Genomic DNA, 22,397 nt, shown 5'->3' with positions numbered 1-22,397 from the left:
GGAAGGTATATCACTTTTACTGCCCACTGGGTGAACTTTCTGATGGCCATCAAGCATGTAACCCGTGGCACCCGTGTAGATTTGGTTTTACCGCCACGGATTGCATGCAGGCCTGCCTCTTCTTCTCCTCCTCCTACTCCATCCTCCTCCCTCTCCTCCTCGGCTGACTCCTCCTTTTCCGCTGCTAGCATCTTTTCCGCTTTGCCACCCAAGCTCCCCAGAACCTATTCGACATGCCAGGTGAGAAGTTGCCATGCTGTGCTGCGTCTGTTGTGCCTGGAAGCCAAGAGCCACACTGGCCCTGCACCCCTTTCAGCTTTGCTATCAATAATCAGTGGCTAACACCGCTCAATTTGACAGTTGGTAAAGTGGTGTGTGACAACGGTGTCAATCTGCTTAGCGCATTGAAACAGGGCAAACTTACACACGTGCCATGCATGGCACACGTCTTAAACTTGGTCGTGCAGCGATTCGTTGTCAAATACCCTGGGGTCCAGGACATCTTGCGGCAGGCAAGGAAAATCTTGGCCCATTTCAGAAGATCTTACACGGCCATGGCTCGCCTTGCTGACATTCAGCGGCGACACAATCTGCCGGTCAGATGTCTTATTTGCGATTGCCCGACGCGATGGAACTCAACCTTCTATATGCTTGATAGGCTGCTCCAGCAGAGATGTGCAGTTAAAGTCTACCTGTATGAACTCTGCGGCAGAACAGGTTCTAGGGAGCTGGGGGGTTTTTTCACCGCGCCAGTGGCTGCTCATGCGCGACGCATGCAGACTTCTGCGGCCATTTGATAAGATCACCAAACTGGTCAGTCACAGCCATTGCGCCATCAGTGACATGGTACCTTATGCCTTCTTTATAGAGCGTGCATTGCGCCGTGTCATTGATCAAGCCGTGGAGGAGCGGGAAGATGAGAAAGCCGCAATGCTGGATGAATTCCCGGGGGGGCTACTCTATCTGAGACAAGTCAACAACAGGAATCTGAAGAGGAGTCAGAGGAGGATGGTGCCGGGGCGGATGAGGAGGAGCAAGAAGAGCATGCTTTAAACCTTTCTGGGATCCCTGTTGTGTGTGGATGGGGAGAGGAGAACGAGGAGGACGACATTATCCTGGATGATGAGCAGGAGCCAGGCCACCACACCACTTCCAGTTTAGTGCAAATGGGGGCCTTCATGCTGCAGTGTTTTAACAGGGACCCCCGTATAAAAAGCATAAGGGTCAAGGACCAGTACTGGGTGGCAATGTACTTAGACCCCCGGTACAAACACAAAATGGCGGAAATGTTACCACCGTCACAGAGGGCTGTCAGAATGGAGCACTTCCCGGCCTTGCTTCGAGAAATATTGCATTCTGCTTTTGTTTGCGCTGGGAGAGGAGGAATTCCCACTCCCAGAGAAAGAGTTGCGGGTACCAATCCAACCGTGCCTGCAAGAAGAGGGCTGTTTGAAGATGTGTTGGTGACTTCTGATATGAAATCATTCTTTCAGCCGACCCATCGGCAGGTCTCATCCGGATCCAGCATCAGGGAACGCCTAGACCGTCAGGTGTCCGACTACATCGGGTTAACGGCCGATGTGGACGCTCTGAGGAGTGATAAACCCCTGGACTACTGGGTGGGCAGGCTTGACCTCTGGCCAGAGCTTGCCCAATTTGCAATGGAACTGTTGGCTTGCCCCTCGTCCAGTCACCTGTCTCGTGACCGATAAGCACACTTGCCTAGCTCACGACAGTGTTGACTACCGCACATTTATAAAAATGAATGAGGCATGGATCTCAGAGGAATTCAACACATGTGACCAGTAGACCATGTATATCTCTATAAACGATTTATTTAACCGAGCACACAGACCTTTTTTCTACATTTGGCTCACTTCCTTGTACAAAAAAAGCACACCGTACTATATGCCTGTACCCTCCTGTTTGAAGAGGTTGAGCGGTGTCATATTTTTGGGGTCCAGCAGCGAGTTGCTGGTATCAGTGCTGCTGTCAGTGCTCTCTATCTCGGTGCTGGTGTCAGTGCTCTATATCACGGTGCTGGTGTCAGTTCTCTATATCACGGTGCTGGTGTCAGTGCACTCTATCACGGTGCTGGTGTCAGTTCTCTATATCACGGTGCTGGTGTCAGTGCACTCTATCACGGTGCTGGTGATCATCTCCTGCACCCTCTTCATAGCCTACCCTGACCTTTCCTCTCCTCCATTGCCTTCATGAACTCCTGAGTCCTGAATTGTCAAAATTTCACATATAAAAAAAAAGAATGCTTGTAGTTGTCGATCCCAGATTCACTTCATACATGTGTTATGTCAGTGGCCATGTGGTGGGACTATGTGTGCACAGCTAGTAATTATTTTGTGGCTGAAAATATGACCTGTAGGATTTTAAAGTTCGTCTGCCATTGAAGTCAATGGGGCCCGGCGCAAACTTTGCGGTTCGGAAACTTTTGGCCGCGTTTGCGAAACGTCCCGTCGGAAATTCGTCCATCTCTATTGCACCACCATCCACTGCTTAGATCATAAACCCCTTGAGCAGGGCCCTTCTATTCACACCCTGCACAGACTGTTGGCACTAAATTCTGTTGCCCAAGCTATCAAACCTCTCTTCAGGGGTGATCGTGGTACAACCCAGTGTTCCTGCTATATCCATGCCAAGGGCATGTACAATAGACTCCCAGAGGTAGTGTACCATGCTGAGTACCATTTAACCTGATGCTGAAAACAGTGCATCATTAAACATGTGATACCAGCACCAGTACCCTGGCGTCAAGTATTTTTAACTTTGTTTAGAACCTGTTGGGTACCATCACTGTTGCCTTTTCCCATAGTACAACACCTTCCTTTCTGAAGCACTCATCAGTACAAGAAGACTCCAAGGTGTAACATGGTAGAGTCTGATAGGATAGTACCCAGATTGACCGTGATATCTGCACAATGTTCCATCCCTGCCATTAGGCATGAGAGCAGTGCAAGTTAGATTTTGACAATCCTGGAATTAAGTCATCCACCAATCTATTACGACTCATAGGCAACCTGCATACTACCCTCACCTGCCTATCCTAGCAAAGTGATGCTGGACAGAGCAAGTTGGCTTTCCTAACTGCTTCCCTGATATCTCCCAATATGGTCTAGAAAATCTCCAGCTCCATAGTGTTTTAAGGTACCCTGTGCCCCACCACCAGCTCCCACGGCAGTCTCTATTAAGCCTCTCTTTATCCTAAGTATGGGAAATAGCCTGAATACCCAGATTCAAAACCTCCTGCCACCAGGTACACTTGTTTCTTTATAGAGGCTGCACAACTTTTCTCTTCTTCGTCAATTTGGTAATCAGACCATGTTATCCTTCACCCCTACAAAATAAACTGTGTACACTATTAAGACAGGACTCATATGAATGACAGGGGCATAGTGCAATACTGGGGCACTAGTCTTCCTGGCATGCAGGACAAAGACAACTTCAGCCCCGGAAGGATTTCCCCCTTCCTGACCAGAGAACTTTTTACAATTTGGCACTGTGTCACTTTAACTGCTAACTGCGTGGTCATGCAATACTGTACCCAAATGAAATTTGCGTCCTTTTTTTCCCACAAATAGAGCTATCTTTTGATGGTGTTTGATCACCTATGCGGTCTTTATTTTTTGCGATATAAACGGAAAAAGACTGAAAATTTTGAAAAAAAAAAAAGATATTTTCTACTTTTTGTTATAAAAAAAATCCAATAAACTCAATTTTAGTCATACATTTAGGCCAAAATGTATTCAGGGTTTAGTTTATGACTGTCTATCTCATTTCTTGAGGTGCTAAAATGGCAGGGCAGTAAACCCCCCCCCCCCCCAATGATCCCATTTTGGAAAGTAGACACCCCAAGGAAATTGCTGAGAGGCATGTTGAGCCCATTGAATATTTCATTTTTTTGACCCAAGTGATTGAATAATGACAAAAAAACCTTCCTCACTACCTATCACAGTTTTGAAGGCCATAAAATGCCAAAATGGCACAACCCCCCAACCCCCCCCCCCCCCCCCCCCCCCCCCCCGACGACCCCATTTTGTAAAGTAGACAGCCCAAGCTATTTGCTGAGTGGCATGTTGAGTCCATGAAATATTTCAGGCCTCATTCAGACAAGGCGGATCCGCTTGCACGGAGTCCGCCTCTGTCCGCTGGCTCAACGGGAGTTCTCTCCGTTGATCTCCGCCGAGCCGGCGGATGACAGGTCCCTCTCTGTTCACTGAGCATGAGGGGCTTGTCAAGCACTGCAGGATTCTATGGAGAGATCGGATGAAAACGGACAGGCGGACCTCTACGGTCCGACAGTGTGAAAGGGGCCTTATATTTTGCCACAAGTTGCGGGAAAATTACAAACTTTTTTATTTTGCACAAAGTTGTCACTAAGTGATATATTGCTCAAACGTGCCATGGGCATATGTGCAATAACACCCCAAAATATATTCTGCTGCTTCTCCTGAGTACAGGGATACCACATATGTGGGATTTTTTGGGAGCCTAGCCGCATACGGGCCACAAAATCCAAGCACCGCCTTCAGGATTTCTGAAGGGCGTACATTTTTGATTTCACTCCTCACTACCCATCATAGTTTTGAAGGCCATAAAATGCTAAGATGGCACAACCCCCCCCCAAATGACCCCATTTTGTAAAGTAGACATCCCAAGCTATTTGCTGAGAGGCATGTGGAGTCCATGGAATATTTTATATTTTGCCATAAGTTGCGGGAAAAGACAACTTTTTTTTTTTGCACAAAGTTATCACTAAACGATATAGTGCTCACACATGCCATGGGCACATGTGGAATTGCACCCCAAAATACATTCTGCTGCTTCTCCTGAGTGCAGAGGTACCACATATTTTGCGAACGGGGCCCCCGAAAACCAATTTTTGATTTCACTCCTCACTACCTATCACAGTTTCGAAGGCCAGAAAATGCCAAGATAGCACAAAACCCCCCAAATGACCCCATTTTGGAAAGTAGGCACCCCAAGTTATTTGCTGAGAGGCATGGTGAGTATTTTGCAGCTCTCATTTGTTTTTGAAAATTAAGAAAAAAATGTATTTTTATTTATTTTTTCAATTTTCAAAACTTTGTGACAAAATGTGAGGTCTCCAAAATACTCACCATACCTCTCAGCAAATAGCTTGGGGTGTTTATGTTCCAAAATGGGGTCATTTGGGGGGGGGTTGTGCCAGTTGGGCATTCCATGGCCTCCGAAACTGTGATAGGCAGTGAAGAGTGAAATCAAAAATTGACACCCTTAGAAAGCCTGAAGGCGGTGCTTGGTTTTTGGGGTCCTGTACGCGGCTAGACTTGCACATATGCCCATGGCATGTTTGAGCAATATATCACTTAGTGACAACTTTGTACAAAAAAACAAAAAAAAATGTAAAAAGACGATTGTCTTTTTCCCGCAACTTGTGTCACAATATAAAATATTCCATGGACTCGACAGGCCTTTCAGCAAATAGCTTGGGGTGTCTAATTTCCAAAATGGGGTCATTTGGGGGGGTTTGAACTGTCCTGGCATTTAATGCGCAACATTTAGAAACTTATGTCACACATCACCCACTCTTCTAATTACTTGAAGATAAAGCCCTTCCTGACACTTTTTGTTTACATGAAAAAAAATTTTTTTTTTTTGCAAGAAAATTACTTTGAACCCCCAAACATTATATATATTTTTTTAACCACTTTCAGACCGGACCATTTTGCTGGTAAATGACCAGAGGTCTTTTTACACTTTGGCACTGCGCTGCTTTAACTGGTAATTGCGCGGTCATGCAATGTTGTACCCAAACAAAATTTGCGTCCTTTTCTTCCCACAAATAGAGCTTTCTTTTGATGGTATTTGATTGCCTCTGCGATTTTTATTTTTTGCGATATAAACGTAAAAAGACCGCAAATTTTGAAAAAAAATGATATTTTCTACTTTTTGTTATTAGAAAAATCCAATAAACTCAATTTTAGTCATACATTTAGGCCAAAATGTATTCAGCCACATGTCTTTGGTAAAAAAAAAGTCAATAATTGTATATTTATTGGTTTGCGCAAAAGTTGTCACATCTACAAACTAAGGTACGTTTTCTGGAATTTACGCAGCTTTTAGTTTACGACTGCCTATCTCATTTCTTGAGGTGCTAAAATGGCAGGGCAGTACAAAACCCCCCCAAATGACCCCATTTTGGAAAGTAGACCCCCTAAGGAAATTGATAAGAGGCATGTTGAGCCCATTGAATATTTTATTTTTTTGCCTCAAGCGATTGAATAATGACAAAAAAAAAAATTTTTTTTTTTTTTTACACAAAGTTGTCACTAAATGATATATTGCTCACACATGCTATGGGCGTATGTGAAATGACACCCCAAAATAAATTCTGCTGCTTCTCCTGAGTATGGGGATACCACATATGTGGGACTTTTTGGGAGCCTAGCCGCGTACGGGGCCCCGAAAACCAAGCACCGCCTTCAGGCTTTCTAAGGGCGTAAATTTTTGAGTTCACTTCTCACTACCTATTACAGTTTTGAAGGCCATAAAATGCCAAGATGGCACAAAACCCCCACAAATGACCCCATTTTAGAAAGTAGACACCCCAAGCTATTTGCTGAGAGGCATGTTGAGTCCATGGAATATTTTATATTTTGCCACAAGTTGCGGGAAAATTACAAACTTTTTTTTTTTTTTTTTCACAAAGTTGTCACTAAATGATATATTGCTCACGCATGCCATGGGCATATGTGAAATGACACCCCAAAATAAATTCTGCTGCTTCTCCTGAGTATGGGGATACCACATATGTGGGACTTTTTGGGAGCCTAGCCGCGTACGGGGCCCCGAAAACCAAGCACCGCCTTCAGGCTTTCTAAGGGCGTTACAGTTTTGAAGGCCATAAAATGCCAAGATGGCACAAACCCCCCCCAAATGACCCCATTTTGGAAAGTAGACACCCCTAAATTTAGGGGTACACTAGTGAGACTAGGTAATAAATGGCGGGTGCCCTGAAACTATAAAAAAATAACTAACCAACCAGCGTCACCTGTAACAGTTATATGGTGATCACTGGTGAAAGGGTTAACTAGGGGGCAATTAGGGGGCTTTATGCGGTAGTATATGGGGGTCCCTGGCGCTATAAAAAGCTGCAGCGAACCTAAATACCTACCTGCCTAACTAGCGTCACCTGTGACACTAATACGGCGATCAGAAAAACGATCGCTTATTAGGCTGGGTTCACACTGGAGCGATGCGGGAACGCCACGAATGCGCGGCGGGTTCCCGCATCGCATGCCTCCCGGCGGCAGTTCACACTGCCCTATGCGAACTGCTGGGAGTGTCAGTGAAATGTTACTGACACCCCCAGATCAGTTCGCATATCGCAGTGCGATCTGCAAACTCGGATCGCATGGTGTGAACACCCATGCGATCCGATTCTGCTGCGGGCCAAAAAAAGGGTCCCGTGCGAATTTGCGGCGGGTGCGGCGAATGGCTGAACTCGAATCGCACAGAGATCGGATGTGATTTGCACTGCAGTGCGGTGCGAATCACATCCGTTCTCATAAACCGCTGCAATGTGAACCCAGCCTTAGTGACACTGGCGACGGGGGGTGATCACGGGGTTAAACCTTTATTGGGGGGGTTAGGGGGGTACCTTAGAACTAAAGGGGGCTAACCCTAACTGCCCTAACAGTTATTAGTCACAAATGACACCCGCCGGGTGATCAGGGGGGTTAAACCTTTATTAGGTAATAAATGGCGGGTGCCCTGAAACTATAAAAAAATAACTAACCAACCAGCGTCACCTGTAACAGTTATATGGTGATCACTGGTGAAAGGGTTAACTAGGGGGCAATCAGGGGGCTTTATGCGGTAGTATATGGGGGTCCCTGGCCCTATAAAAAGCTGCGGCGAACCTAAATACCTACCTGCCTAACTAGCGTCACCTGTGACACTAATACGGCGATCAGAAAAATGATCGCTTATTAGGCTGGGTTCACACTGGAGCGATGCGGAAACGCCGCGAATCCGCGGCGGGTTCCCGCATCGCATGCCTCCCGGCGGCAGTTCACACTGCCCTATGCGAACTGCTGGGAGTGTCAGTGAAATGTTACTGACACCCCCAGATCAGTTCGCATATCGCAGTGCGATCTGCAAACTCGGATCGCATGGTGTGAACACCCATGCGATCCGATTCTGCTGCGGGCCAAAAAAAGGGTCCCGTGCGAATTTGCGGCGGGTGCGGCGGGTGTGGCGGGTGCGGCGAATGGCTGAACTCGAATCGCACAGAGATCGGATGTGATTTGCACTGCAGTGCGGTGCGAATCACATTCGTTCTCATAAACCGCTGCAATGTGAACCCAGCCTTAGTGACACTGGCGACGGGGGGTGATCACGGGGTTAAACCTTTATTGGGGGGGTTAGGGGGGTACATTAGAACTAAAGGGGGCTAACTCTAACTGCCCTAACAGTTATTACAGTCACAAATGACACCAATGCAAAAAAAAAAAAATGACATTGGTGTCACTGTGACTGGGGGGCAGGGGTAATTGGGGGGGTGATCGGGGGGTAAAGGGGGGGTGTGAGTGTGCCTGGCATGTTCTACTGTGTGTGTGAGTGTTGGTGCAACTTACTGATCCGCTCTCCTCCGTGTCGGAACGAAAAATACCGACACGGAGGAGAGAATACATCGCTTCCTCTCCTGTGTTTACATTACAGGAGAGGAAGTGATGTCACCGGGGATTTCTATTCGTCGGGAGCGATCGCGAGGGGGTGGCCATGAATGAATGGCCGTCCCCTCGTCCGGGATCGCTCCCGTACGAATACCGACCGCCGCAGGCACCGGGCGGGGGCCCGATCGGGCCCCCGACCCGCGGGAGGCAAGGGACGTACATGTATGTCCTTATGCCTGCCCGTGCCATTGTACCGACGTACATCGGCGTGCGGCGGTCGGCAACTGGTTAAAGCAAAGGCCCTACGGATTAAAATGGTGGGGGTTTAATTTTTTTTTCACACAGTATTTGCGCAGCGATTTTTCAAAGACTTTTTTACATTTTTGCCCAAATGTTTGATGAAATGAAAAAGATGAACGAGTATATGGATACCAAACACAACATGCTTCAAAAATTGCGCACAAATGTGCAGTGGCGACAAACTACATACGTTTCTAAAAGTCTTTAAAACCCTTTTACCTCTTTTAGATGAGGTCTACTACTAAAATTACTGCCCTTGATCTGACCTTCGCAGTGATACCTCACATGCATAGTTCAATTGCTGTTTACACTTGACGCCAGACCGACGCTTGCTTTCGTCTTTGCACGAGAATAGGGGACAGGGGTGCTTTTTTCTTTTTTTTCTCGTTTTTATCTTATTTTGAAACGGTTCCTTTCATTTTTTTTTTAAAATCATTTTATTGTTATCTCAGGGAATGTAAATATCCCCTCTGATAGCAATAGGTAGTGACAGGTACTCTTTTTTAAAAAAAAATTGGGGTCTATTAGACCCTAGATCTCTCCTCTGCCCTCAAAGCATCTGACCACACCAAGATCAGTGTGATAAAATGCTTTCCCAATTTCCCAATGGCGCTGTTTACATCCGGCAAAATCGAAGTCATAAAATGCTTGTAGCTTCCAATTTCTTAGGCCATAGAGATGATTGGAGACATTCTGGTCTCTAATCAGCTCTATGGTCAGCTAGCCAAATCACAGGCTGCATTCTCAGGTTCCCTCTTGGGACAGGAGAGCCAGAGAAATACATGGAAGACTGTGGGGGAGGGGGGGACATTCCATCCCACTGCTTGTAAAAGCAGTCTAGAGGCTAATTACCCACTATGATTGCTTTTACATGAAAGCTGACCACTGGCTGAAAAATAATGATACCAAGATGATACCTAAACCTGCAGGCATCATTCTGATATAACCACTCAAACTCCAGCAACATACACACACACACACACACATATATATATAGCTGGTCTATGTTGGCCATATATTGTAATTTTTTGTTTTCATGCAGCCTGTGGGCTGAACGAAAAAAAGAGATTGATCGTGGGTATGCCCACCATTAGAATACCTCCCTTCATCCACCCAGTTCTAATGATGGGCATACATGCACCATTTATATATGTCGAAGCATGGGGGCATCCACCCCAAAAGGTAGGAGCAAACCGCTCCTCCACTCCTGCTGCCCCCATGCTTCGGCATATATGCTCTTTTTTTTTATTGTGGTGGTGAAATCCCCTCCGACAGTGCTGGAGTTACGGCTTTATGTATCGTGGGAGCAAACGCTGTTGCTGTCAAGATAAATAAATCCACGCTGCAGCTAAATCGCGTACCTGAAAACAAAAAAATGGTTAACAATAAAACGCAGTAAACTGTAAAGTATAAAAAAAATTGCATACCTGAAAAGCAAACATGATAATACATAATAACAATAAAACAATGCAGAATAGAATACAGTAAAAAGAGCAGAACAATAGAGAGAGAATAGAGAGGGAGAGAGAGAGAAAACAATAAAACAACAATCTTTTTTTTTTTTTTGTTTTTTTTTTACACTTTTTTTGTAACTGTAATGGTTCCAGGGGTTTGGGTCTCTCAAAATGCAATGGCATCTTGGAAGACCCTGTGAAAGTATTACCCTACGCTAATACTCAACTTGTATATGGTGGCGTTCAAAACATTCCCCAATGCAAAGACCAGGATTGTCAGGACAGGAGGGACAAAAATAGCGGGGGCGTCAGGCCTATATCCACGCTTGCTGCAGACATGACATCTTCTTTGGGGGGCCCGTTGGGTAGGGGTACTCGGGAGGACATAAGGAAAATGCCTCTCATGCAGCTGGCTTACTGCATTTGGTTGGGGAAAGTGAGGTGGAGCACCGTCTGGAAACAGAAGGGCTCTGACGATCTCTTCCTGGAAGGAAGGATCCAGTCCATCCTGAAGCTCTGTATAGCACATGAGCTTTCAGCAAAGCCAATTGAAATAAATAAATGGAGACTTTCTGGTACCAGCGTCTGGCCTTACGTGCAACTAGGTACGGCGACAACAACTGGTCGTTGAGGTCCACCTCTCCCATGTTAAGGTTATATTCGTGGACACAGAGGGGTTTCTCCACAACACCATTCGCCGCAGTAATTTGGACCATCCTGTCTGCATGAAGGGAGGTAAGAATGAAAACATTCTTATTATCCCTCCACTTCATTACGTGCAAGTTATTACACTGCAAAGAGGCTCTCTCCCCCAGCCTAAGACGGGAATCAACAAGCCGCTGGGGAAAGCCCCGCGATTAGGTTGCACGGTGTCACATGCTCCAATCTGCTGATCACACAAGTAACTAAACAGTGGCACGCTCGTGTAATAATTGTGCACATACAAGTGGTACCCCTTTCCGAAGAAGGATGACACCAAGTCCCACACAATCTTGCCAGTGCTTCCTATGTAGTCAGGGCAGTTTGTTGGCTTTACGTGACTATCTTTGCCCTTGTAAACCATAAAACTACATGTATAGCCTGTGGCCCTGTCACAGAGTTTATACATCTTGACCCCGTATCTGGCACACTTGCTGGGAAGGTACTGTTTGAATGACAAGCGGCCAAAAAACGTAATCAGGGACTCAACAACACAGACAACTTAATGGGGAGTAAACAAGTCTGCAAAACGTTGGTTAAAGTGGTTTATGAGGGGCCAAATTTTGTAGAGCCGATCGTATCCAGGGTCTCCACGAGGACGACAGAGTTTATTGTCATTGAAATGCATGAACCGCAAGATCTGCTCGTATCATGCCCTGGTCATGGAGGCAGAGAACAAGTGCATATGGTGAATTGGGTCAGTGGACCAATATGACCGCAAATCACTCTTTTTGGTTATGCCCATGTTGAGGGAAAGGCCCAGAAAGAGCTTAAATTCGGAAACCGTAAATCTGGCAAGGGAGGACTGGGGAATAGTGGCGATGTGCTCACCAGCGTACAAATTGCTTTCTTCCGTAGTAGACGTCAGAATCTACGGTTTAGGGGGATTCCGGAGGTTATAGGACAGGATATATTGCAGACTACAATTTTTTCAATATGTCAGAAATTAGTCAATCCCCTCCCCCAACCTCTGGAATTTGAGAGAGTGCATAGAGCCCCGGGTCCCCCTGCGACAAACGCAAACAGGCCAAGGGATGTTATATGTTGTTTCTACCGCTTTGTGCAAAAGGAGTTAATAAGCCATGAGGCATGGGAAACTGGAGATTTATAACAGGATGGGGTTCTTGTGAAACTATTGCCTGATCTCTCACGGGCCACCCTGCAGCGTAGGGCAATGTTGCGCCCACTCCTGGATAAGATCAAGATGTTAGAGGGGACCTATAGGTGGGGTTATCCCATCGTGCTAATTATATAAAAAAAACTCTGACATTTACTTTGTGGCATCCAATGGAACTCCCGGATTTATTTGCCTTCCTTGAAGGGGAAGCGTTTGTGATACAGAACTGGCTACAACCAATAGTAAACCCCCAAGAAATAAAGTCGCTAGCAGAGAAAGGGGACTACACACCCCAGAAAGAGACAGACTGATAAGAGAAAGGGCAACGTCACTTTAAATAGGAGGGTAGATGTAGGGACTGGGAGGGGTGTCCCCCTTTTTTTTCTTTTCGCTCCCCTCTTTCTATTAGCTAAAATGTGCTGCCCCCACCAGTCTCCCCTCTCCTTTCCTTTTCTCTTTTCTCAGCTATACCTCATCAGGTTTTTCTCTTTTTTTTTCTTTTGCCCCCTCGGAGAGTCTGGATGGGGTGGGTGTCTCAGGGGGGTGGGATCGGGGGGGAAATTCCTCCCCCTTGTCTTCCCCCCGCCTTGGGAGGCTACTAGAATATCCGCTTGGGTTCTCCCTAATAGAGGCATAAATAACTGGGCTGCTGGTGTAATATATTTTAGAGCTTAGATACCGCCCCTCTTTTTTTTGGGGGGGGGGTCTAATTTTTCTTCCCCCTTCTAATTTTTTTTTTTTTTAAATGGATTGGTGATACACTCTTGGGATTTTGGGATTTGGTGGGTGTAGGTACACAGAGGGGAAGTAAATAGAGGCCGTGGGAGCACAGTGGGGAGGGGTGTGGGTTGGTTAATTGGGGGGGTCCTATGGGGACACACATGAGAAATGGTATTTTAGTGTTTTTTTTGTAATAATATCATATCACTGAGGTATCACTGTACAATTTGCTGGTGCCAAATAGATACGGCACCCTTATTAAAAACACGTTTTTTTTTTTTTGCATTAGGGGGGTTAGGGGGGTTAGGGGGGTGAGGGTGGGTGGGAAGCTGATTTTGTATATATTGGTGTAGGTATGCACGTATTCACAGGTGTGTGTCTATAGGAATGTGTATATATATATATATATATATATATATATATATATATATATATATATATATATATATATATATATATATATATATATAGGGAAATAAAGAATTTTAGAGAGCAATAGAACATACAAGAGGAATGGGATCTTAGTTTCTACTGTAATTATACTACGAAATAAGGATATTATCACTGTATTATTCCATGTATTACTATATAATTTAGTTGACACTATATAAATTGGTACCTGTTTGGGGAATACTTGAGGGGAATATTTTGACTAATTTTTTAAAAGGGAAGGAAGACTGAGAATATATAGAATAAATAGGAAAATCGGGAGGGAAGATACAAATAAAAGGGGGGTAGGGGGGAAGGTATCAGATTTGTCTACATTGGCAACTTAGAAGTAAACTCCTGGGAAACTAAGATAGAGCGTATGGTATTTGTAATTGGGAGGGAGTAAGAGAGGGATAGAGGTGGGCGGGGTAAGAAGAAAGAAAGGGGGAGAAGACTAGCATTGCCCCTTGGAGAATGGTGGGGAGGAAGGTGCAATGGGAGGAGGGAAAGGGAAAGGAAGGTACGTAAGCATAGGTAAAAAGGCGAGGTAAAATGGATTAGGAAGCCCAGGAACAGAGCTCTCGGCTCTATGCCAAACCCCCAATTAGGCCTACACCCACCTGAGCCAGACGGCCGGAGGCTCAGAAGGGGGTGTCTCCATTAGGGGTATCGGGGTTTTTTTTTTTTCCTTTCCTCTCCTCTTCCCCTCCCCTCCCCTAGGACCGTAGGATGGAGGGGATAAGGGTGACTTCTTTGAACGTAAAGGGACTTAATGTCCCGGAGAAAAGAAGGATGCTACTAAACGATTTGAAACGCTACCATACAGATGTAGCATTTGTGCAGGAAACGCATTTTAGGACGGGCGGACTAACCTTACTTCAGAACAGATTTTTTCCCTGCGTCTATCATGCACATAATCAAGAAGCAAAATCTAAGGGGGTGTCCATTCTAATTTCTAATCGGATATCTTGGTCTCTTTTGGACAGACGATTGGATGTGAATGGACGCTTCCTATTCCTTAAAAGCCATATTGATGGGGTAAAGGTAACATTGGCTACGATACATGCACCAAACACACAACAAGATGTTTTTTTAAACAAAACCTTGAGAAAGCTAGCAGAATTTGCAGAAGGAAAGATGATTCTGGGAGGAGATTTTAATGTCTCTTTTGATCCCGGAATGGATACCTCCATGGGATCATCTTCGACTCCTGATGGTGTCAGGAAAAGGGTCAAACGGAAGATGCAGGAGATGCAGTTGGTAGATGCATGGCGGATTTTCCACGCAGGAGAAAAAGATTATACTTTTTTTTCAAACCCGCATCAACAGTACTCCCGTATTGATCTATTCCTTGTGCCACATTACCTACTCACGTCGGTAATAGATGTGACTATAGGAAATATAACCTATTCAGATCATGCACCGGTCACATTACAGATCTCCCTGTCTAGCCCGGCTCGCTCCTCGGGACGTAGTTGGCGTTTGAATGAAAGCCTGCTACAGAAAGCAGATATTCAGGAGGATATAACAAAGGAATTGATGGCATACTTTCAGACCAACGACACCCCGGGGAGCGACCCGGGCATGATATGGGAGGCCAAACATGGCTCCCAAATGAAGAAAACACGAGAAGCGCAGATAACAAAACTATCAGAAGAAATTCAAACCCTTGAAATGCAACATAAGAGAGTACAGACACCACTCCTGGGGAAAGACCTAGCACATCTGAGGAGGCAGATGACAGACCTGCTCCGTTATAAGGCAAAAGCGGCTATACAGGCAGGGAGGAGAGAAGGGTATGAACTAGGAGACAAGTGTGGCAGAGTGTTGGCGGGGAAGCTCAAGGAGAAGGGGAGGACAATTTACTTTGTAATTTCCTTTACAAAGGCAGAAGATTATATATCTGGCATTGAACTCATCGATCTGTTCGCGGACTCAGGAATCTAATTATAAGATATTTACGCAGTGGTATTATACCCCATCAAAACTTTGTAAGTTCTTTCCAGAGGCTTCTGACCGCTGTTGGTGGTGCAATAAGGAACGGGGGACCCTGATGCATATATTTTGGCTATGTCCCAAGATAAGACAATATTGGCTAGAAGTACAAAGGATCTCCCAAAAACTTACATCATTTCAGATACCAGAGGACCCTGCCTTTTTCTTGCTCCACTGTACAGAAATACCTTTACAAACGTATAGGAAATCGGTGATATGCCAACTAGTCAATGCAGCTAAGGCAGGAATCGCACTCAGGTGGAAAGATCCCAGGCCACCTTCAATTACAATGTGGCTCAATATAGTGAGAAATGTCAGCGCCATAGAGGACTTGGTTCTCTCAGCCCAAGATAGAAAGGATCAATATGACGAAACTTGGAGATCATGGAATTTATTTATGAACTCAAAGGGAAGAATCTGTTGGGGAACACAGTAGAGGAGTGAGTCCGCAAGTCCCTAAATGCGTTTGAACCTCCTACATAGGCTCAAATACTGGGCCTCGGGAGGAGCTTGAGGAACAGTGATGGGGAGAACCTATCTTTCGTGTGGGGGTGAGAGATTATGGGAGGAGGAGAGGGGAGGGGAGGAGAGGGGAGGGGAGGAGAGGGGGGGAGGAGGAGAGGGGGGGGGGGAGGAGGAGAGGGGGGGGGAGGAGGAGAGGGGGGGGGGAGGAGGAGAGGGGGGGGGGAGGAGGAGAGGGGGGGGGAGGAGGAGAGGGGGGGGAGGAGGAGAGGGGGGGAGGAGGAGAGGGGGGGGAGGGAGGGAAATAACATATATCTTTTTTTTGTTTTTTTCTCTTTTTTTTTTTTGAGACTGGAAGTCGGGTTAAGGGATATAAAAAGATAACAGGCATGGGAGGTCTAAGATAGATGGGGACTTATAGTAGGGGAAGATAAGAATTATAACAGATAGAGATGGAAAGAGATAGATAAATAGAGTGGAAAAGAGACAAACAGATAAATATATACAAACTGAAAGACATAAGTGCAGACAGAATTACTAGGTCTAATCCATAAATGTTAAGAGGAAAATGGAATATGTTCTAAAGGATATAAGATATATCTATGTAAGATATGATGTCTCTGTTGTCTCTTGTGATCATTGTTTCCCCCTACATGTCCTATGTGGTATAAAGAAATTTTAACAAATTGCACAATAGGTCTAGAGAGATCTTTGGTGAAAAACAGCGAATAAAAATCAAGTGACATAAAATCAACTGTTTCCACTTGAATGCCGGGTTGGCCAGTGAATGGGGGAAGTACGGGTGCTGCAGAAGTGGTGGGTTCCCAATTAGGATTGGCGAATGCAGCAGGAAGGGCACTATGGGCTTGATTGGCCTGTGTTTGTCTTCTTGGTTTCAGCGGGACACTACTTTTGCTTGCCACCTCACCAGGTGGAACCTGCACTAATGGGAATCACCAAGTGTTACTGCAGTGCTGGATGTATGACCAGGGTTGTACTAGGCCGCTGGTGCTTGCCAGTTCACCAAAAGGAATAGCGGCGCTAGTACTGCTCTGCTCCATACAAGGGACCTGTGGATCTTGCACCTCAACGACAGAAGAAGATGATTGGGGTCTGGTACGCCTGACCTTGGCAGGGACCACAACTCTATCATCAGAGCTATCTGCCATGGAGCCGCTGTTGTCTACAGGATTGTATTCTGAGCCTGAATCCGACAGAAGAGTGGCTTCCTCTTCACTATCTGTCATGCTCAGAAACGTGTAGGCCTCTTCGCTAGTGTAACTTCGATTTGTCATTTTGGGCTCTAAATTTAATGGTACACTAGTGAGACTCACAGGTAAAAAAGCTCCTAGGCTGTCAGCGACTATATCAAAACACTACCAAAAAAACTGTTAGCGATCGCAGGGATCAGGCCTGACTCTTTGAATGCTGCAGTTATGTGTTTTGTAAGTGACAGGGATCGATCGATGCTGCACTTGGATGGGCTGGGCGGAGGGGCAAAATGCAGCTGCCAGCAGGTATCTGGGCTGATCCCACTAACACTGCGTTTTTGGGAACCCTAAACTGCTGGGGACGCTAGTATAGATCTGATCAGACCAGATAACGATCTGTTCAGATACTATACAACTAAGGGAGGTGTATGCTGCGTGCGTGGGTGTTAGCAGTACTGGTATTAACCTGACTCTACATGGGACGACGCAGGCCCTAAATCCGGGTGATCAGGGGGTTAAACCTTTATTAGGTAATAAACGGCGGGTGCCCTGACACAAAAAAAACTGCTATTGGTGTCACTGTGAGAGGGGGTGCAGGGGGGTGATCGGGGGGTGATGGGGGGGGGGTGAAATGTGTGCCTGCGTGTTCTACTGTTAATGTTGTGTTGGTGTAACTCATTTGGATGTCTTCTCTCCACGGGAGCCGGAACAAAAAGGCTCCACAAGGAGAGATGACATCACTTCCTCTGCCGCTGTTTACATTACAGCAGCAGAGGAAGCTTTTCATTTGCCGGGAGCAATTGCGAGGGGGTGGCCATGAATCAGTGGCCTCCCCCACAGCATGGATTGCTCCCACAATGATGCCGTCGACCTCGGGCATCGAGGGTGCAATGTGCCCCCCGCCCGTGGGAGGCAACGTACAGGTACGTTACTTTGCCTGCCTGTGCCATTCTGCCGACGTATATTGTCACGAGGTGGTCGGCAAGTGGTTGAGGTACACATGGAGTCTAGGACAGGAAGGACACCTATGGGTATTAACTGAGGACATATATAAACAAAGTGAGGACCCTTGGAACAGGCAAGAGCTGGTAACACCCCACACGATCTTCCTGCACCACTCTTCTCCAGTCTCACCCAAAACTATACAATACAAGGCCCGACCTATACACTCTCAACTTGTATGCAATCAGGCAGGCCCTTGTACTACACATCTGCAGTTAAATCTAAAGGAAATTGGAAAACAAAAATTGCATAATGTGTATCCAGCTGGAGGAACTACTGCTACCAAACACAACTGGCCAAAGGGCAAAGAAAAATCCCAGCACTGAGGCGCCGGGATCACTGAACAGTAGCAGGTACACAAGCTGACCGGTGTGCCTTGAAACAAACAGATAATAGTGACAGATATGCCACAGACACTTTGAGTTCGAGTCAAACTCATATTCGACTTGAACTTTGCCTGTTCACCGAACAGCGAACAATTTCGGGTGTTCGCGGCAAATTCGAAAAGCCATGGAACACCCTTTAGAAGTCTATGGGAGAAATCTAAAGTGCTAATTTTAAAGGCTTATATGCAAGTTATTGTCATAAAAAGTGTTTGGGGACCTGGGTCCTGCCCTAGGGGACATGTATCAATGCAAAAAAAGTTTTAAAAACTTACGTTTTTTCAGGAGCAGTGATTTTAATAATGCTTAAAGTGAAATAAAAGTGTAATATTCCTTTAAATTTCATACCTGGGGGTGTCTATAGTATGCCTGTAAAGGGGCACATGTTTCCCGTGCTTGTCCATTCCCGCTCCTTCTGAGGGACGTTCCTGAATGTCCACTCAGAAGGAGAGAGCCCCGGCCGTTTATGTGCAGTGGCCGGGTGGGAAGTGGTATGTATTACTTAATACATATTAATACCACATGGATTTTTGTTTCATGGTATACCAATAATCCCCCCCCCCCCCCATTAAAAAAATGTAAAATAAATAAATAAATGTATTCACCATGGTGAGAAAAAAAAATTAGCAACTTGTAATAAATCTTTTAGCAGTACCATTTATCAACAAATTATACCTCACCATAAACCTCTCGCAGAACTGTCTCTGGAAAACAAACACATTTTAGTAAAGGCACCTTTCAACTCACTATTACAGATAATTATCTTGGCTCAGGTGATTTGCATGTCAATACAGTTCGCTTTACATTCTCACAGATCTGGTGAGAAAGAAGGGGGGGGGGGGTAATTTGGGTGGGCTGTCAGCATCACACGACACAACATATATTGCATATTCCACGCACATGCACAATAAGCTAGGTTAAAGACGAACTCTAGACATCACACATATCAGCGTGTTTTCTATAATAACCTGTACTTTTTCTTAAACCCAGAACATCTGTTTGGTAAGGTTGAAATTCTTTCAGAAGTCCATCCCATTTCATAAGCCCCTTCTCAGCCTGTATGGATGCATTCTCAGGATTTTGGAACGGCTTTGTTTTAGACGACTGAGAATGTGCAATGGCTACAACTGAATTAGTAGCTGGCCGTTTACAAGATATGGGGGCAATTTTTTAAAACAAAAACTCTTACCTTCCAGAGATTTATTCTTGCAGAAACACCAGTGATGGAACATTGTTGGTACATACCTTAGGTGTAGAGGCTGCCCCCCTGGATTCAGACATACCCAAATCCATTGCTCTGTCTATCTGACTGGGCAACTGAAGTCATATTGCTGTGTCATCTTTGAGGAGCACGGTACAGATCTTCCCATACTTTAAGTTTAACCCTTCTTAGAAAACCTCTTCCCCTTCCAACAATCCCAATCGCGAATATCCTAGGGCCAATATTTAACCCATCCTTACAGATGCTTGGACCCTGACCTGATTTCCCAACCTTTAATAGGTTGATCCTCCAGAGGTAGCGACCCACTGGACCGTGATTGGGTTGACAAGTGTCACCATTGCTGCTTTTTTTTTCCACTACTTGTCAGAACAATTCCATGTCCTGACTATAGTCCTTCAAAAAATTAGCCAGGAGATTTTCCAAATTATAATAGTTCAATATTTCCCGTGAACTTTTCAGAAGTATTCTAAAAAAATGGCTTAAAGTTTTGTCATCTGCTGATAGATGACAAGGAGGCCCCAATCCTGACAATTCCTCATTGTTGCTCTGTTCATCACTGTCACTATTCTGGGGATGTGGGTCTAGTGGCTGTCCCTGCTTGTCCCTACTCCTCAGCATCATTTGGTGTGTTTTCTATTCTACCATGCATGCACTCCAAGTATTTCTTTCATTTGTTCCCAAGCTTTTGGCTTAAAAGTACCTCTTTTAGAATAGCTCTTTCCAGTCCAGTGATCCCAATCTTGAATATACCACCCAAGGCCCATATTTACAATGGACCTTGAACTGATTCCCCAACCTTTTTATAGGTGACACTGGAAAAGAACACACTGCCACAAAGGGCTTGGAGAGTGCTGCTCACCCCACACAAATTAAAAAATGGAACAAGTTCCCCCACAATCGGGGTTTTTAGGCAGCAAAAAACAATAAATGCATATCAGGGTAACATGAAAAATATTTTAATATTTATTACCATGAGAAAATAGCAACATGGCACAGGGGTAAAAACATGAGCTCCACCTGAACAGTTAAAAAAGACTCCTGTATAAAGAGTACAATAATAACAATGGATGTGCAAAAGCAGACAACTATAATTGACACTGTACAATATAACAACAGTAGAAGTATAGTCCTAACACGTCTCAACCCACTCAGGGGGTCTTCTTCAGAGAAATGGTCTGTTATAAAACAAAGATGCAGTAAATAAATACATCAAATGTTAATTATACTGGGAATACCTAATATTTTAGTATAATTTACCCAATAATGCCCGTCCAAGGAAATAAAATAAATTAAAGTGCTTTTAGTGGAGTTCCCCCTCGGGGTGGTGCCTCAATTTCCCTTCACATATCAAGAATGTTACCAAGTCCAAGGATGTCACCAAATGCCAGGAGGGAAAGGTCAAAGGTCCAGAGGCGTGGCTCACGAGAGGTCACACACATACCTCACCACCCATGGGCAAAGGGAGTGGGTGCGGACATTGGCAACCGGACAATATGGTGAGTCACACCTATGATAGAATCCCAATATATAAATAAAATTAGGGACATATACTTAACATATGAACACAGGGTGTATATACGGCATGAAACTATTGTCATACCTATAATCTATGTATATAGAGGATAACCACACCTAGATGTTTAAGTATATCTGTATGATGATTTGAGAAGGAAAAAAAAAAAAAAAAGGAAGAAGAAAAACGATGCTCACAGACTCGGTTTCTGATAAAAAAAAAAGGAGGGGGAGAGCCCCACAAACTGTGCACTTAAAAAGTAAAGAAAAAAGAAAAAGGGAAGAGTAATAAAACAATAAAAAATAAATGAATAAATAAATAAATCAGTGAGAGAAAACAACAAAAACAGCAAAACTGCCATCTCAAGGATGATTAGCACAAACTTGGATAATCATAACCATGGTGAGTGCTTGTAGTACAGGAGGCAGTCAACTGAGGCACACCGATTTATAGCAGTTACAATAAAACAGGTCTGATTTAAAAAGCTCACAATCCACAGTTAGTAGTTTACAAAGACAGACAGATTCATACTAGGCCTGAAACTAATCGACTAATCTAATTTAAAATGGGATGGAGGGATAATGATCAGTGCCCCAGATGCGGACAGGTTGGAGATTTCATTCATATGTTCTGGAGGTGCCCGAAACTTTTCAGATACTGGACACGAGTTATAGATCATGTAAATGAAATTTTCGGGTTGACATTAGAGGCAACAGTGAGGACTTGCTTGTTGGCTATACCGGAGGGATATAATATCTCTAAAAATATATTTGCACCAGTTACTAGATGCCTTTTCCAGGCAAGGAAGCTAATTGCCCAGAACTGGCAAGCACACTCTAGCCCATTACCAGAAATATGGTTGGCTAACATAAGAAAAATTATTGGTAATGAAAGGGTTTTTTTTTATTAGGCAGGGTAATGGTAAGGAGTTCAAAAAGATATGGGGCTCTGGATTGGGAAAACTAGGGATCCCCCTATAAGTAATTGTGATAGAACAAGCGCTTTGTAGCTTGTACATTTCTACCACCTATTCTTATTATGTATTTTATTGCTCAGTGTGTCTTCTTATGAGCTGGGGATAGGAGGGGGGGGGGGGGGGGTGGAGGAGGGGAGTAGGGAGAGGGAAATATGTATTAGGTATGAGGTACCAGGACAATAGATATCGTCACGGTATGTAGTCCACAAACACTAGGGGATTTTTTATTACCTCTGTATTTA

The sequence above is a fragment of the Lithobates pipiens genome, unplaced genomic scaffold (genome assembly GCF_037356315.1).
Source record: "Lithobates pipiens isolate NorthernLeopardFrog02 unplaced genomic scaffold, aLitPip1_a1.2 Scaffold_13, whole genome shotgun sequence".
Taxonomy (NCBI): Eukaryota; Metazoa; Chordata; class Amphibia; order Anura; family Ranidae; genus Lithobates; species Lithobates pipiens.
The sequence above is the reverse complement of the archived record's forward strand: the minus strand, read 5'-3'. Positions refer to the sequence as shown.